The following is an 18,479-nucleotide window of genomic DNA, read 5'->3' as shown; positions in this document are numbered from 1 at the left end:
GGTTGGTGCTATGTGACCTGCTCAGGAAAGAGCCTAGGGCTAGATAGATATATGGATCTGGGAATCATCTGCATAGAAATGATAATTGAAGCCATGGGATCTGAAGAGATCACCAAGTGAGATAATATGGGGTAGGGGGAGAGGACAGCCCAGGACAGAGCCTTGGGGGACACTGATAGTTAATGGATATGATATGGATTTTAAAAATCAGCAAAGGACACGGAGAAGAAACAGCTGGAAAGATAAAAGAGGCAGGACACAGCAATGTCATGGAAAGCTGGACATGAGATAGTACCTTGAAGAAGGTGACTGACAGTATCAAAGGCTGCAGAAAGGTCAAGAAGGATGAGGACTGAAAAAAAGCCTTCTTTGCCTCAAATCTGGCCATTCAGAATATATTATATGCTCCTACTTTTCCACCTCTAAATCTATGACACTATGAGTCTTCAAATCCAACTACAAATAGTTTTAAATGTTTAAATGTTTTAATTAGCCTTGCTAATTAAATTAAGTCCTTGAGCATCAATAAGAACTCAGATCTCATCAACCCAGGGGATAGAGGAGAGGCACTCGATCTGTGCTGTCAAGGATACAGGGTATTCCTAGGAAAGAATTCCCTCCATTCCCCTCTGCTACTTAAAAGCTCAGGCAAGTTGCTTAGCACACAGAGAGGTTAATGGGCCTGTCCAGTCTCATATATGATATCTATATTGTATCATATCTAGCACCTATATCATATCACATACTTGTCACTATATGTCAAAGGACAGGTCTTCCTGGCTCTAAGGCCAACTCTATCAATAAAGCCACTTTGGCACATCATCATACTAACAGTGTACTGTACCTCAGTACAATAATGTTGAATAGATATGTTACTGAAATTTGCCTAATGCCAACCTAGTTACTTGTACCTTCTTCCCAAATAACTTTGGGAGTCCCAAACATTCCCTGACTTGTGTGTTTTTGCTGACTCTTTTAATTTTGTACACTATCCCAGGAACTGCAAGTGGCTTTTGTATTTTGTCCAGCTGGATGTTGATACAATCAATCAGAGTAGCCTTTCATTCAGTCTGCAGAAGGATTCCAGATTAGAGTCATTCTGCCAATCTCCTAACAGATATATTGGAAAAGGAGGCTCCAATTTAAACTGAGGTGTTTATGGTGCTACTGAATGGGAAATGTTTCTTTCTGCCATGTGGCTTGTGGGCTTTCGAAAAAGTATTATTACTGTTTTCTAAATAAAAGTAAACTTAACTAAACAAGCAAAGCAGCTGCTAGTAATAGTTCATTATTAAATACCCAGATCACTAAATGGCAAAACTTCAAGTTGCCTGAAAGGCTTGTTTTACTTCCCCTTAACACTTTAATAACACATATAACTACTGCATTTGTTCTACTAAGAAATTTGATTTTAAAATATTGTCGATTTGAGGGGCAGCCAGGTGGCTCGGAGAGTAAGAGCACCGGCTCCAGTGTCAGGATGACCTGGGATCAAATCCGGGCTCAGATACTTAGCACCACACCCAGAAATGACTGGGCGTGTAACCTTGAGCAAGTTACTTAACCTTGATTGCTTTAAAAAATATATACATATAGTCAATTTATGCCTTAAGCTATAGTATTCTCCACTTAAATAATTTGCCATAAAAATAATTCTATACCCCCCACTCTTTCATCTCTAAATCCATGATCTTATGAGTTTTCAAATCCAGCTACATATATAGTCTTAAATATATTGACACATTAAAAAATATCACAATTTTTAGAAATAGGTTTTTAAAACTCACATCTGTACGTTGGGCCAACAAAAGTTGTTTTTCACTGATTTGGGCTGTTGTCACCTCAGCAATACACGGTAAAGCTTCCAAGGCAAGAAAAGATAGTGGAGAAAGAGGAAGAAGCATATGCCTCCAAAAAACATGGGGGAGCCTATTTCCTGTCTCACACTCTTCCAAGATGTCTAGGAACTCCGTCCATTGGTGGGTTTCCATGAGAGGAAGCTTTTCAGGTCCTTGTTCAAAAATCTCTCACGCGAGGACTGTCTGCCCAAAAGACTCTAGTGCCACACAGAGATAGGCTGTAGAGATGATAGTGATTTTACAGTAAACACTGTCTACAGCCACTGGGTCCGACCTGACTTTGGAGGGAAAGAAGGATGTGTGTCCAGGTTGGGTTATTCAAATTGAATGCAATTATTTTTTTTCCCCTCTATTCAATTAAGAAGCTAGACCAACAGGATATGGAAGTAATTCTTAGCCAGAAGAGTAAGGATCTGAGTATGATACTGTGAAGTGGAGAACCATGCATAGAAGGAAGAAAGCTGACCCTCTGCTGCCATGAATACAGACAGGTAGGTACCCATGCTCACTTTTCTCCCCAAGAGGAGAGATGAGAGGTTACTGGACAATCCTCTTGCTTATTTAAGAAAATGGTCTGGACTCTTTTCAATTAACATGTTAATTAATTAACTGAATGATTAATTAATTAATTAACATAGTACAAAGTTTCCTCTGTCTCCCACCCCGAAGGGCCAAAAAAGTAACTATAGCTTTAAAATGACTATATCTAACAAATAGGAGGGGCAGTTAGGTGGTGCAGTGGATAGACTGCTGGGCCTGGAGTCAGGAGGAGTCATCTCTCCCTGAGTTCACATCTGTGCTTACCTGTGTAACCCTGGGCAAGTCACTTCTCCCTGTTTGCCTCGGTTTCCTCATCTGTAAAATGACCTGGAGAAGGAAATGGCAAACCATCCCAAAATCTTTGCCAAGAAAACCCCAAAGGGGGTCACAAAGAGTCCAGCATGACTGAAATGACTCAAAAACAACACAGAGAAATGAAATTAAGGACATTTTAAAGCCCTTAAGCTGCTTCAAAACAAAACAAAGCCTCTTCCATTTCCAAAGCAAAAAGTAGTAACATCAGGGGTGGCACAGTGAATAGAGCACAGGCCCTGGAGTCGGGAAGACCTGAGTTCAAATACCTCCTTAGACACTAGACACTAGTTTTGTGACCTTGGGCAAGTCACTTAACCCCCACTGCCTCACCTCCCCCCTCAAAAAAAAAAAAAAAGTAACATTATCTCATGGTTGCTTCAGAAAACATTCTAAAGGACTGGAATTCTATTTGGGAAGATGGGTGGCGATGGAAGCCTTGGGGGCCAGGCAGGGGTGGGGAGGTATTAGGTTAAATCATAATGAAAGCATCAAGCTTGAATTTTAAATGTAAAAATATCAGAGTAACCTCCAGTAGGTGGATTTAAGGTAAGGCTTAGGATGAGTATAAGAGCAATTTGTAAACACCCAAGCAGTGGAGTAGGGAGAATTTATTTTAAATGACACAGAGGCCTGCCCTTTATGGTGCTGCTATTTAACATTTACCAAGGACCAAGAGCGCGCAGGCACTTCACAAGAACAGTATGTACAGTCTCCTATTTTGAGGTCTATTCAGATGAAAATTTTTGAATAAACAGATTTGTCCACCTACATATGACCCTTTTCAGAGTCCTCTATAAAACAAAACAACAGAAAAAATAGCCCAGGGCCTTTTTTTTTAAAATATATATACTATAAGCTTCGTGTAATGGAAAGAATGCTACATTCTGGAGTCAGAGAATCTAGGTTTCAACAATAGCTCTGTCACTCACTGCCTAGAGGATTTAGAATAAATCATTTTACCTATATGAGCCTGTTTTCTCATCCGTAACATGAGGGGGTGGGAGTACATGGGGCAGCTAGGTGACAGTGGATAAAGTACCAAGGCTGGAATCAGGAAGTCTAATCTTCCTTAGTTCAAATCTGGCCTCAGACACTTACCAGCTGTGTGACCCTGGATAAGTCTCATAACCCTATCTGCCTCAGTTTCTCATGTGTAAAATGAGCTGGAGAAGGAAATGGCAAGCCACTCCAGTATCTTTGCCAAGAAAATCTCAAATGGGGGCGGTCAGGTAGCACAGCAAGTAAGAGCACCGGCTCCAGTGTTGAGAAGACCTGGAGATCGAATCCCGGGCTCAGACACTTAGCACCCACCCAGAAACACCTGGCCATGTAACCTTGAGCAAGTTACTTAACCCCAATTGCTTAGGGGCGGCCAGGTGGCTCAGCGAGTAAGAGCACTGGCTCCAGTGTCGGGATGACCTGGATCAAATCTGGGCTCAGATACTCAGTACGACACCCAGAAATAACTGGCCGTGTAACCTTGAGCAAGTTACTTAACCCCGGTTGCTTAAAAAAAAAAAAAGAAAGAAAAGCTCAAATGGGGTCAAAAAGAGTCCGACACGACGGAAACAACTAAACAACGACAACAAGGCCTTTTAAGGTCATTTCAAGCGGTGTAATGATAATAACTAGCATTTTTACAGACTTAAGATTTGCAAAGCACTTAACAAATATCATCTCATTTTATCCTCAGAATTCTGAGAGTTTATCCCCATTTTATAAATGCAGAAACAGGTGGCCATGAACAGAAGGTAAGTGACTTGCCCAAAGCTATACACCTTTAAGTATCTAAGGCCAAAGCATACAACCTATGTCTTTGTATTTCACACATTCTACATTGCGCCCCCCCAATCACTAAAATATCCTTAAGATTTCATTACTTCAGTGAACATAAAAGTACAAATAAGTTCAAAGTTTAAGTCTCAGAAAAGAGAGAAACACAGATTTAAAAAACATATGTTTTTAAAATGTTCAAAAAAAGCATCTGTCCTTATCATAGTTTGCATATAAACCCAGGCAATCATAAAACCCATATTAATCAGTCATATATCATAATATTCAGTTCAAAATAATAGTCACATAAGAAAACCGTTCATATGCCAACCTGACCTATTTAAACAGGATATTGATAGAAAAAAAAAAAACAGGAAAGAACAAATATCAAATTGGGATATTCCTATTTTCTGAGGAAGTCTAATCAAAGTCAACCAACCACCATAACAAGAAGAACCCGAAATCCTAGAAATTATATCAACCTACAAACACTCTGTCATGTAGAGAGACATGGTAACCAAGTATAACACCAATTTAGAATATAAACTGATTTGTGAAAACTTACAAAGGAGGATAGTCCAAAAATATAAACACTTTTGTCTCATAAAAAAGCCAGAATATGTGGAAGAAAAAAAATTTTTAGTAAGTTTTACGAAATACTCAACTAAGCAAAATCATCCAAAGGACATTTAAGAATGAAAGTGGATGGGCATGAGACAGGAAAAAATAATGAAAACATATGTAAATACATCCTTAATGTATTTACACCACCACATTTAGCTTCTTAAATCACAAATCCTATTATCAAAAAAAGGTATTAAGAAAATATCATTAACTCTATGTCTACTTTCCCATCTACAAAAAATCTTTATGAGAATAATCTACATACAGATCAAGGAATCTTTGATGAAGTATGAGAAGGGAACAGGCAAGCTTCTAGAAAAAAATATTATACAGTGTACTACTATATCTTTATAATTATACAATCACCTGAAAGGTACAGAGAATATAAAACATCATTGAATTCATTGTTTATTGATGATTTTTTAAAATTTATTTTTAGTTTTCAACAATCATTTCCACAAGATTTTGAGTTACAGATTTTCTCCCCATCTTTCCCCTACCCCCCCTCCCCTACCTCTTCACCCTACCCTATCCCCCCTCTCCCACCCCTCCCTCCCCCCTTCCCCCCCCCCCCCCAACTTTCTAGTAGTACAAGATGGACTTCTATACCAACAGATTTTTAACATTTGTTTTTAAAACTTTGATGTCCAGATTCTTTCCCCCTTCTTCCCTCCTCACCCACCCCAACTGGGAAGAAAAGCAATTCAATATAGGTTATACATGTGTATTATGCAAAACATTTCCATAGTAGTTATATTGTGAAAGGCCAACTGTATTTCCCTCCATCCTATCCTGCCCCCAACTTATTCTATTTTCTTCTTTGACCCTATACCTTTTCAAAAGTGTTTGCTTCTAACTACCCTCTCCCCCAATCTGCCCTCTCTTCTATCATCCCCCCTTTATCCCCTCCCCCCCCACTTTCCTACAGGGTAAGATACTCAATTGAGTGTCCGTGAAAGTAAGGTTGACCCATCCCCTTTCACCTTCCTGCTCTTCCCCTCCATTGTAACAGTTTTCTCTTGCCTCTTTTATATGATATAATTTAACCTATTCTATCTCTCCCTTTCTCCTTCTCTCATTATATTCCTCTCTCACCTCAACTAAATTTTTTTATATCATCCCTTCATATTCAACTCATCCTGTGCCCTCTCTCTATGTATACATGTATACATATTTATACATACACAGACATATATTTATACACACATACACCCTCCTATACATACATATACACATATATTTCCTTCAACTATCCTCACACTGAGAAAAGTATCATAAGTTACAATTATCATTTTTCCATGTAGGAATGTAAATAGTTCAACTTTAATAAGTCCCTTATGATTTCTTTTTCCTGTTTACCTTTTCATGTTTCTCTTGTATTTGAAAGTCAAATTTTCTGTTCAGCTCTGGTCTTTTCATCAAGAATTCTTGAAAGTCCTCTATTTCACTGAATATCCATATTTTCCCATGAAGTATTATACTCAGTTTTATTGGGTAGGTGATTCTTGGTTTTAATCCTAGCTCCTCTGACCTCTGGAATATCATAGTCCAAGCTCTTCGATCCCTTAATGTAGAAACTGCTAGATCTTGTGTTATCCTAACTAGATTTCCATAATAATCAAACTGTTTCTTCCTGGCTGCTTGTAATATTTTCTCCTTGTCTTGGGAGCTCTGGAATTTGGCTATAATATTCGAAAGAGTTTTCTTTTGGGCATCTTTTTCCAGAGGCAATCAGTGATTCTTTCTATTTCTATTTTGCCCTCTGTTCTGGAATATCAGGGCAATTTTGCTTGGTAATTTCTTGAAAGTTGGTGTCTAGGCTCTTTTTTTGATCATGACTTTCAGGTAGTCCAATAATTTTTTAATTATCTCTCCTAGATCTATTTTCCAGCTCAGTAGTTTTTCCAATGAGATATTTCACATTGCCTTCTATTTTTTCATCTGTTTGGATCTGTTTTATAGTATCTTGATTTCTCATAAAGTCATTAACTTCCATTTACTCCAATCTAATTTTGAAGAAAGTATTCTCTTCTGTAAATTTTTGAAATTTCTTTTCCATCTGGGCAATTCAGCTTTTTAAGGCATTCTTCTCCTCATTGGGTTTTTATGCCTCTTTTGCCATTTGAGTTAGTCTATTTTTTTAAGGTGTTATTTTCTTCAGTATATTTTTGGGCCTCCTTTAGCAGGCTATTGACTCACTTTTCATGATTTTCAAGGATCATTCTCATTTCTCTTCCCAATTTTTCCTCTACTTCTCTTACTTGATTTTCAAAATCCTTCTTGGGCTCCTCCATGGCCTGCAATGAGTTCATAGTTTTCTTGGAGGCTTTTGATGCAGGAGTTTTGACTTTGTTGTCTTCTTCTGGTGCCATGGTTTGATCTCCTTTGTCCCCCAAAAAGAGTCTACAGTCTGATTGTGCTTCCTCTGTTTGCTCATCTTGCCAGTCAATTACTTGACTTTTGAGCTCTTTACCATGGTAGAACTCTGCTTCCAGAGTGGAGAGAGCTATATCCCAAATTGCTGGGGTTTTTGCAAATGTTGTCAGAAGTCTGAGAAGGGTACTCTCTCTACAGCCACCACAAGCTCTGGCATGCTAGTGTTCCTCACCCCATGACCATCACCCAAGACTGTTACCCAGATCCATGCAGGTCAAAGCCAGGAGCTCTGGAGGCAGCCACATGGCAGCAGCTGCAGCCACCACACTTCTGTCACCTCTGTTGCCCTAGGGGAAGGGGCTAGGGCTAGCTAGACCACGCTCTTCTGTCACCTACTTCCAACAGAATTCTCTACTGAGCTGTTACTTTCCCTTTGGCGTTTATGGCTTGAGAAGTCTGGAAACCACCTCAGCTGCTGGTGATTCACTCTCCTGAAGTCTGCTCCAGCCAGTCTGGGCCACAAGTTTGGGCTGGCACAGCTCCCAGTTCCATGCGACAGACTCTTCCTTTTGGCCTGCCAGGCTGCCTTCAGCAGGAGATTTGTTTCTCTCTGTCACTTTGTGCATTCTGTAGCTCTAAAATTTGTTTAGAGTCATTTTTTTACAGGTATTAGAGGTGGTTAGAGCGGGAGCTCAAGCAAGTTCCTGTTTTTACTGCACCATCTTGGCTCCACCCCCTATTGATGATTTTTTTTTTTTTTGCTTTTTGGAGGGCAATTGGGGTTAAGTGACACTGCTAGTTTTTGTGTTAAGTGTCTGAGGCTGGATTTGAACTCAGGTCCTCCTAACTCCAGGGCTGGTGCTCTATTCACTGTGCCACCGAGCCACCTCTCCTACTGATGATTTTTAAGAAGCATTTGATGTGACAGAGGCAAATGCCAACTTAAGGGTTCTCCTCCAACTGAATATCTCTAATGCCTATGTCAAACTCAAACAAGGCTCCTTAAAGATATAACAACAGGGAGATACGTTGTTCAAAGGTGTTTGCTACTGTCATGCAAGATACCTAGGACAAGGTCAAATTAAAAAGGGCTTCACTACACATGATGAGATCAATCATATGTTCTTGTTTCAGAAGATATCATGCTGTTTACATCAAAACTAAGAACATCTTCATATCCTTTAAATAAAACTCATAATTAATCAAAAGAGCTTGGTCTTACTATCCATAAAAGAAAAACCAAGTAGCCAAATAATGCTTATTGTTTTGGCTATGATGCGCCGTTAAATGGACAACTCATGATCTCAATCATCAATATACAATATTTTAGGAAGACATTGGGGCAATGAGCTAGGCCCCTAATTGAATAGAAAGAAATTGAGCTGTGTTTCATTCAAGAAGTTCCACACAGAATTTGACCATAACCTTTCCCATGAAACAGAGACCCAAAGTTTTAACATCAATGTTCTTCAGCTAATAAGTCATGGTATACCAGTCTCTAGATAAGTACAGTTACTGGCCACATTATACCAGTCTCTAAATAAGTACGGTTACTGGTCATCCAAAAGACAATGAAAAAGGTGACTAAGTAGATTCTAACCAACTTCTAAAGAACTACTCAGGGTAATTGGCAGCATCAGAAAGATATATGTGCAGAAAAGGAGGTAGACTGGTGATATTAAAAAGAAGGAATAAACCAATGGACAACCTAGATGCATTGTTAATTATGTGATGTTAAGAGTTCTTTTGGATAGCTACCAACACACACCCCTATGAAGGATGTAGGGAAGATATGGTTAAGCCTCACAGGATGAGAAGTCACGGATGAGTTGCAATCTGTATTACTAGAGGGAATTCACATGCTGATGAGATCATATCAACTGGCAAATAAAAATATAAGTTATAGATCCAAACCTGTTCTCATTTTCTTAGCATATACAACTATTCAAGATACATTTAAATAATAAGAGCCAGAACTATCTGTAATGGTGATAAACTAGAACACTTTCTAATAATATCAAAGGTAAAGCAAAGATCTCCTTTATTACATTATTCAATATAGTGCTAGAAGTGCTGACTACAGTGACAAGACAAAAAAAATTTATATAAATGAGCATAAGCAATGAGCAAACAATGCTTTCTATTGATGATATATATGATTTCATTAGAGAACCCTAGAGAGTGAACCAAGAAAACAAAATTTAACAATTAGCTTCAGCAAAATTACAGTATATAAAATAAATCCACATTAATCATCACCATTTCTATATGTTGTTACTGTTCTTAAGTCATTTCAGACATGTCCAACTCTTCCTGTGCCCATTTGGGGTTTTCTTGGCAAAGATACTGGAGTGGTTTGGTATTTCCTTCTCCAGCTCATTTTATAGATGAGGAAGCCAAGGTAAACAGGGTTAAGTGACTTGCCCAAGGTCACACAACTAGTACATACCTGAGGCTAGATTTGAATTCAGGATAATGAGTTTTCTTGACTCTAGGTCTGACACTCTGCTATTTCTGTATATTACCAACAACATCAGCAAGAAGTAGAGCGATTCCATCAAAAATTACACCAAAAAAGTATAAAATACTTAGAAGTCTACTTGCCAAGACATACACACGAACCATATAAACTTACAAAACACTGTTTTCACAAATAAAGACTTTGAAATAACTGGAGAAATATCAATTGTTTGTGGATATGCCAAGTCCATATAATAAAAACAACAATACTACCTAATTTAATTTGCTTATTTAGTCCCATACCAATAAAACTACCAAAAGATTACTTTAAACAGCTAGAAAAAATAATAAAATTCATCTGGAGGAGCAAAATATCAAGCATATCAAGGGAATTAATGAAAAAAAAAAAACCTGAAAACAAAGGGGGCCTTACCAGTACTAGTTCTCAAACTTTGGTAGAAAAGCAGTAATCATCAAAGCAATTTCCTATTGTGTAAGAAAGAAACATATTCAAAGAGGAAAAAATAGAGAGGTTGATCAGTGGAAGAAATTAGATACACAATATACTGATGCAAACAAGCACAGTACCCTTGTGTTTGATAAACCCAAATTTCCCAGCTATTGGGACAAAAATCACTATTCAACAATAACCTGTTAGGAAAAACTGGAAAGGTTTCCCTTAAACTAAATATAAACCATCATCCCACACCATATGCAATAAATGGGAACATAACAGCCATAAAAGTTGACATCATTAACAAAATAGAACAGCATGGAGGAAATTAGGTACCAGATCCATAGACAGGGGTGAAGTTCATGACCAAAGAAACAGAGAGGATCACAGAAGGTAAGATGGACAATTCTGATTACATATAATTAAAAAGATTTTCCACAACAAAACCAATGCAGCTGGAAATTAGAAGAGAAACAGGTAAATGGGAAAAATATTTGCAATATGTTTTCCTGATAAAAATCTCATTTCCAAGACGCATATGGAACCACGTTTCACATTTATGCTATAAGATCCAAATTTTTAAGAATAAAAATCAGGGGCGGCCAGGTGGCTCAGCGAGTAAGAGCACTGGCTCCAGTGTCGGGATGACCTGGGGATCAAATCCGGGCTCAGATACTTAGCACCACACCCAGAAATAACTGGCCGTGTAACCTTGAGCAAGTTACTTAACCCTGATTGCTTTAAAAAAAAATAAAAATCATTCTCTAATTGATATATAGTCCCAGGATATGAATAGGCAATTTTCAAAGGAAGAAATCCAAGCTATCAATAACTATCTGAAAAATGTTCTAAATCAATAATGTCAGACTCAAACAGAAACTTAGAAAACCACAAATTAGAATTATCTAAGTTATATTATTTGTTTTGTTAAACCTTTCCCAATTACTTCCTGCAGGCTGTGAGTCTGATACCTCTTCTCTAAATCAGTAATAATTAGAGAAATGTAAATTGAAACAGCTTTGAGATTCTACCTTTCACTCCTCTCACTGGCAAAATGGACAAAAAAGAAAAGTGACAAAACATATATTAATGCATTGTTGATGGAGTTATGAACTGGTCCAACCATTCTGGAACCATGCCCCAAAAGTTGAGATCAAAGAAAGAGGAAAATGTCTCATGTATACAAAAATATTTACCATAGCTCTTTTTCTGTGGTATTCAAGAATTAAAAATGGAAGCGGTACCCATTCACTAGGGAAATTTCTTTAAAAAAAAAAGTTATACGTATGTGATAGAATAGTACTATGCTGTAAGAAATTACAAGACGTGTATGAAGTGATACAGAGTGAAGTAAGCAGAACCAGGAGAATAATTTACACAGTAACAGCAATATTGTAAAGACAAATAATGTTGAAAAGACTAAGAAACTCTGATCAACATAATGACCAACAATAATTACTGAAAACTCAAGATGAAATATGCTACCCATCTCGTGATGGAGAGGTGATGGACTCAGTACAAATTGAGACTTATTTTTTCAGTCATGGTCAATTCAGAAATTTGTTTTTCTTGACTAAAAATGTTTTTAACAGGGATTTTCTCTTTCTTGCTTTCTCAATAGGGGAGAGGAAGGAGATAGGAAGGAGAGAATGCAAATCAGAAAATAAAATAAAATTTAATTTAACAAAGAAGATATATTTAAGTATCAAAAAAACCCATACAGAGCAGAATAATTACATTATAAAAGGTTCAAAGTAGAAAACCCAGGGTATGTAGTGTAAGAAAGCTTTAGAAAGCAAAGTTTTCACATTAACACTTCAAGGAACATCAAAAGGACATTGTAAATTGCAACTCCTACAGACTAGTAGTTTTGCTACTTTTTAAAAGCTAAAAAATCATAGAAAACTGAAATCAAAACTCTAATAATTACACCAACAATTAGAAAATAAATTTTCTCATCATGCACAAGAACTAAATCTTAGGTGCTCATTTTATAGGAATACATTTATCTGGAAAATCAGGTTAATACAGAGTTAAGAATAACCTGGCTATGTCGATTCATTGAATTTTGGTTGCTTAGGAACTACTTGTGTCCTTTAGTATGTTTCAAATTCCCTAAAGTCTTTGTACAGCCCAAGAAAAATGAGGTTATTAAACAGGAAGGAGCCATAGACTCTCCTAAGACTAAGGCTACTTCTCTAGCTTCTTAAGATGTGGTAAAATTCATAAAAATTTCTTGTCCAGCACATTCAAGGTACCTTGAAGAGTCATTTTGGCAATCAACATCTGAAAGATGCAGCCTTCTTAAAACTCTCACTATGGTTATATTGGATTATTTCTCTAAGACATATTTATTTCTTAGACTTGGGTTCAAAATGAACCAATCTCTTCCACTTGCCCTTCCCCTCTTGATATTTAGCTGAAAGTACCAATTTTCTAAATTTCCTAAAACAGAGGCTTTGTTGCAAAAAAGAGTTAAAATCCTTAGAGCACATAATTTGGAACACTTCAAAAAGAAAACATAAGACAAAATGATACTAAACTTGTGAAAAAAAAACATTAAAGATAAAGTCACTGCTCATTTACCCAACACTGACTCCATGATCCCTTCAAATTTTCTCTCTACTCCCTTCTCCCAACATCCTAATTCATGTAAATATAATTTTCCATAGTGACTACAATTTTATTAAAAATATTCTTAATGATAAATGCCATATGTTTTCATTTCTTAACATTCTTTTAAAAAATATTTTGAGTTACAAATTCTCTCCCACCTTCCTGGTCCTCCCCCATCCCTTGAGAAGACAAGCAATATGATATAAACTATACATGTGAAGTCATGCAAAACATATTTCTGTATTAGCCATGTTGCCAAAAATAAATAAATAAAAGCTAGAAAAATAAAGGAAGTGAAAACAAGTATGCTTTAATCAAATGTATATTTTTAAAGCTTGGGAATACTTTAATAGAAAATATAAACTAGGGGTGGCTAGGTGGCGCATTGAGGTAAGTGCTGGCCCCGGAGTCAAGAGGACCCGAGTTCTGTTCCAGCTTCAGACACTTAACACCCACACAAAAAAAAAAAAAAAAAAAAAAAAAACTAGCCGTGTAACCTTGGGCAAGTTACTTAACCCCAATTGCCCTCCAAAAGGCAAAAAATATATGTGTGTGTGTGTGTGTAAACTAATCCAATTTCAAATAGATATTTTTCTCTTCTTATGCCCTGAAAATATCATCTTCTAGGACGGCTATGTGGCACAGTGAATAGAGCACTGGCCCTGGAGTCAGAAGCACCTCATTTCACATCCGGCCTCAGACACTTGGCACACTTACTAGTGGTGTGACCTTGGGCAAGTCACTTAACCCCAATTGCCCTGCCTTCCCCCCTCCAAAAAGCAAAATAAAAATAAAAATCTTCTTCCAACCTAGATTAATAAAAAACATCCATTCTTAATTCCCCATCCACACTTAATCTTCAAACTCTAAATCATTTGTGAGCTGGAGTAGAAGACCTATGAAGTCTCAATTCAAAATTCTATAATTCTGTCATTTCTGCCTCCACAGCACTGATTTCATGGCTAATGAATGAATGAAGCATTTAATTATGTTAAGCATTTAATACAAATAGAATAGCAAGACAATTCTTACTCTAAAGCGGTTCACATTTTAACTGGGGAAAACTCCACAAAGTGGAGGGTTCACCTGAAAAGCGGAAAGAACCGTCTAGTAGTCCCAATGATGTAGATACGGGACAGAAGACAAAAAAGCCGGAATCCTTAGAGTGTATTGGCATATTAGATGCATGGGACTCTGGCAAACATAGTAGCAATACAAATGCCAAGACCCACTGGTACTTGATCTAACTGCAATGTGAAAGGACATGTCTGCCCAGCAAGGGTAAAGTGAGCTGGAGGGATCTGGCCATGACTATTGTGAAGGAGGGAATGTCTATACCCCAAAGAGAACAAAGAAAAAGGAAAATCACCCATACATACAAAAATATATTTATAGCAGCTCTTTTTGTGGTGGCAAAGAACTGGAAACTAAGGGAGGGGGGAGGTTTATCAGTTGGGGAAATGGTAGATGAATATAATGGAATATTGTTGTGTTACAAGAAATGAAGAAACAGATGGTCTCAGAGAAACCTGGAAAGAGATGTATGAATTGTTGCAAAGTAAAACAAGCAGGACCAAGAGTATAATTTGTACTATAACATCAATATTTTAATAACAAATAATTTTGAAAGACTCAAGAACTTTGATCACTCAATTATCAATCATAATTCCAGAGAACTGATTATGAAGAATGCTACCCATCTTCTGACAGGGAGGTAATAAACTAATATGCAAAAAGAGAAACATATTTTGGACACAGCTAATATGGAAATTTGGCTAGACTATACATATTTGTTACAAGGGTTTTATTTTTATTTCTTTTTTCCCCAGTTGGTGGAGGGTGAAAGGCAGGAGGAGAAAAAATAAATACCTGATAATAGAAAAAAAATTTTTGAAGATGTACCAAAAAAGGGATCCTTTATTATAATTCTTATAACCAGTAGACTTAAATTACAACAATCCCTTTAAGCCAGGGACTCTTAATTTAAATTCTTAAAATTTCTTTTGGTCATCTCATGAAACCTACAGATCTCAGAAAAATATCTTTAAATACATAAAAAATATAGGATTACAAGAGAAACCAATTATACTGAATTATAGTTATCAAAAATATTTTTTAAAAAACAAGTAGGTTAAAGCTATATACATTCCTTTGCCCCAGGGCTTAGCACAGCACCTGGAACATAGGCCATGATAATACTATTAGCTAACTGATTTCATTCTGTAACTTAACAGTCTTAGAGTTTCTAGGGCACTAGAGATTGAGACTTGTCCAGGGTCACCAAGCTAATATGTGTAGGAGATAGCACTTGAACTCTGGTTCTTTTGACTATCAACTACTCCATGCCGCCTCTCAATCCTATAAACAACTACCAAAAATTAACCATCAATAATTTTAAAAGAATTTTTATGGAATAGGAAATGGCAAATCACTTTAGTATTTTTGTCAAGAAAACACCAAACAGGGTCACAAAGAGTGGGACACAGCTGACCAACTGAACAAAAATTTTTTTAATCTGCAAACATTTGGTAAAATGAACCAAAATAATTTTCTCACTATTTTACATATATTGTTAATGATCTTAAAAGAGTGGCTACTTTCTTTTTTTTTTTTTCTTTTTTGGAGGGGGAAGGCAGGGCAATTGGGGTCAAGTGACTTGCCCAAGGTCACACAGCTACTGTTAAGTGTCTGAGGTAGCATTTGAACTCAGGTCCTCCTGACCCCAGGGCTGGTGCTCTATTCACTGCACATCTAGCCCCCAAGAGTAGCTACTTTCAAGGCTGCAATAAGATTTCAAAAAATGATAAAATGTTCTGGATCTCTAAAAACCTTATCATAGTGATGCTATTTGTAATCGTAGTTCAATATCATTGTTTACTGTTTTCTTTACACATTCTTACTTCCCAATTAATTTTATTTGTGGGTTCATGAAGCTCAACAATCATTTTATTTTTAAAGGAGAGTAGTTGACAGTGAACATTATGAAGTTTTACAATATTTACTTAATGACTTTAAAAATAAGTGAGATTTTCATCTGTCTGGGGTAGTCAGAGAGTTGAGGTGGGATCCTTCTGTGAAGCCTAGATGAATAAAGGTTCCTTCAACCTAATAATTTCACATTTTAGAAAAAGCCTTCTTTAAAAAATGTTTCTGAGAGAGGGTGTGGAACTGATTAACTGGGAAAGGTAACTTTCCTTATCCAATGGTTCTAAAGATGTTATCTGGGTAATATTACAACCCTCTGAAATGGAGGTCACTTATTCAGCCATCTCAACCACCTGGAAGGCAGCCAAGAACCAGGAAATAGTAAGAAAAGGGAAAAAAAGTCTAAAAAAAGCTCTAAAAGAGAAGTCACAAAATCCATTCACTAAAAATGCACCTCTCATGTAATTATTTAGAGCTTTTTTCATTCTGGCTTTAGATATAATACTATAATCCTGTTTTTATTAGAAACAGCAAACTAAAAGAATCTTAGTTGAGACTGTGAAGGGTCTTTCAGGTCACTTATTCCAATCCTTCTGCTTTGCAGCTAAGAAGAAGGCGGATCAGGTGCAGTTAAGAGACGCGGGCAGCCCCCGGCGCGTCGGCCCACCTGCAGGACGTGGTCCTCACCCGCCCAACAACCTCAAGGCCCCGCTACCAGGAAGACAGTGGGCATCGTCCATCGTCCGCAAGAAGAAGTACCGGGAAGACCTCCGCATGGCCATCCTTCGGGGCCAGAAGCCTGGGGTGGTGAAGACGAAGCGGACTCGCCCCCCCAAGGGCACCCAAGGGGCCAGGCCTGCCCTTGGCTAATAAAAAGACTTGCTACAGGCCCGGAGAAAGCAAATGGCAAAACTGAGAGCTAAACCTCGATGCTCTGACGCCAGTTCTGGCATTCTTTTCCACAATAGCACGCTGCTTTTGTGTGTGTTTTTTTAAGTCAGGAAATGTATAATATATTTTAGAAAGATTTACATGAAAAAGGAAAAAGAGTGTCCTTAAATGGGATAAGCTGGTGGAGGCAGACACCCAGATGGCTATTTAAAAGCTAACCACCTGATGGTAAAGAAAGAGAAAAGGGGCAGAGACTGCTCACAAACCCCTCCGAATACCTGTAAAGGATGACTAAGTAAATTCTAGAGCTGCAGAACCCACAAAATGCAGAGTGAAACACATCTCCAGTCCCAGACAGGCTGGAAGGTCAATAGGAAGGGTATATTGCACCAGGCTGGGAGCAGAACAGTCCAGCACGGGCTGCGCTGGGTGCAGATGGGTCAGAGCAGGCCTCAGGGGACTGAACTGCTGGCAGCTATGGTGATTTACAGACTCCACAACCCACAAATGCCAAGAACAGCATGGAAGGTCAGTGCAGTAACTCTGTGGGACCTGGGTGAAAGAGAAGTGCCGGCCCGGGCCCCAGCGTGGGTGGCAGAGGTGCCAGGAGCAGCAGCGGCTGCTTCCAGAGCTCTGGGCCCACAGACAGTGGGGGATCCAGTGGCTGATATGAAACCCCACCCCCACTGGAAGCAGAGTACTGCTGTCACAAGGAGTTAGAAAGTCAAGTTTTTGGACAGGAAGACGTGAAAAAAACTGCAGACTACAGAATCTTACTTTGGTGACAAAGAAGATCAAAATATACGACCAGAAGAAGACAAAAAAGTCAAAACTCTGCATCAAAAGCCTCCAAGAAAAATATGAATTGTCACAGGTCATGGAGGAGCTCAAAAAGGATTTTGAAAATCAAGTAAGAGGGATAGAGGAAAAATTGGGAAGAGAAATGAGTTATAAAGGGCTTCTAATATGATACTCTGGAGGTCAGGGGATCTAGGACGAAAACCAAGAATCATCAACGCAGCAAAACTGAGTATAATGCTTCAGGGGGGAAAATGGATATACAATGAAATAGAGGACTTTCAAGAATTCTTGATGAAAAGACTACAGCTGAACAGAAAATGTGACTTTCAAATACAAGACTCAAGAGAAGCATGAAAAGGTAAACAGGAAAGAGAAATCATAAGGGACTTATTAAAGTCGAACTGTTTACATTCCTACGTGGAAAGATGATATTTGTAACTCATGAGACTTTTCGCAGTATTAGGGTAGTTGAAGGGAATATATATATATATATATATATATATATATATATATATGTATAGACAGGGCACAGGGTGAGTTGAATATGAAGGGATGATATCTAAAAAATAAAATTAAGGGGAAAAAGAATATATTGGGAGAAGGAGAAAGGGAGAGATAAAATAGGGTAAATTATCTCACATAAAAGAGGCAAGAGAAAGCTGTTACAATGGAGGGGAAGAGTTGGGAGGTGAAAGGCAATGAGTCAACCTTACTCTCATTGGATTTGTCTAAACATTCTACATTCAATTGGATATCTTACCCTACAGTAAAGTAGGGGAGAAGGGGATAAAAGGGTGGAAGGGTGGGATGACAGCAGGGCGGGTGGATTGGGGGAGGGGATAGTC

At 37.9% G+C, this 18,479-nt stretch overlaps 1 protein-coding gene and 2 pseudogenes across 1 annotated transcript in view; 2 read left to right on the top strand and 1 right to left on the bottom strand.

Moving 5' to 3' along the window:
- The window catches only part of GREB1L (GREB1 like retinoic acid receptor coactivator), a 344,278-nt gene that overhangs the window by 262,212 nt on the left and 63,587 nt on the right, over positions 1-18,479 (bottom strand). The gene's annotated exons all lie outside the window — the stretch shown is intronic.
- The window catches only part of LOC138170434 (small ribosomal subunit protein uS13-like), a 203,665-nt pseudogene continuing 188,909 nt past the window's right edge, over positions 3,724-18,479 (top strand).
- Positions 17,158-18,479, top strand: part of LOC138169949 (complement component 1 Q subcomponent-binding protein, mitochondrial pseudogene) — an 8,232-nt pseudogene continuing 6,910 nt past the window's right edge.

The sequence above is a fragment of the Petaurus breviceps genome, unplaced genomic scaffold, assembly GCF_028583685.1.
Source record: "Petaurus breviceps papuanus isolate PSGF00001 unplaced genomic scaffold, PetGlider_PUasm1.0 38, whole genome shotgun sequence".
NCBI lineage: Eukaryota > Metazoa > Chordata > Mammalia > Diprotodontia > Petauridae > Petaurus > Petaurus breviceps.
The sequence above is the reverse complement of the archived record's forward strand: the minus strand, read 5'-3'. Positions and strand labels throughout refer to the sequence as shown.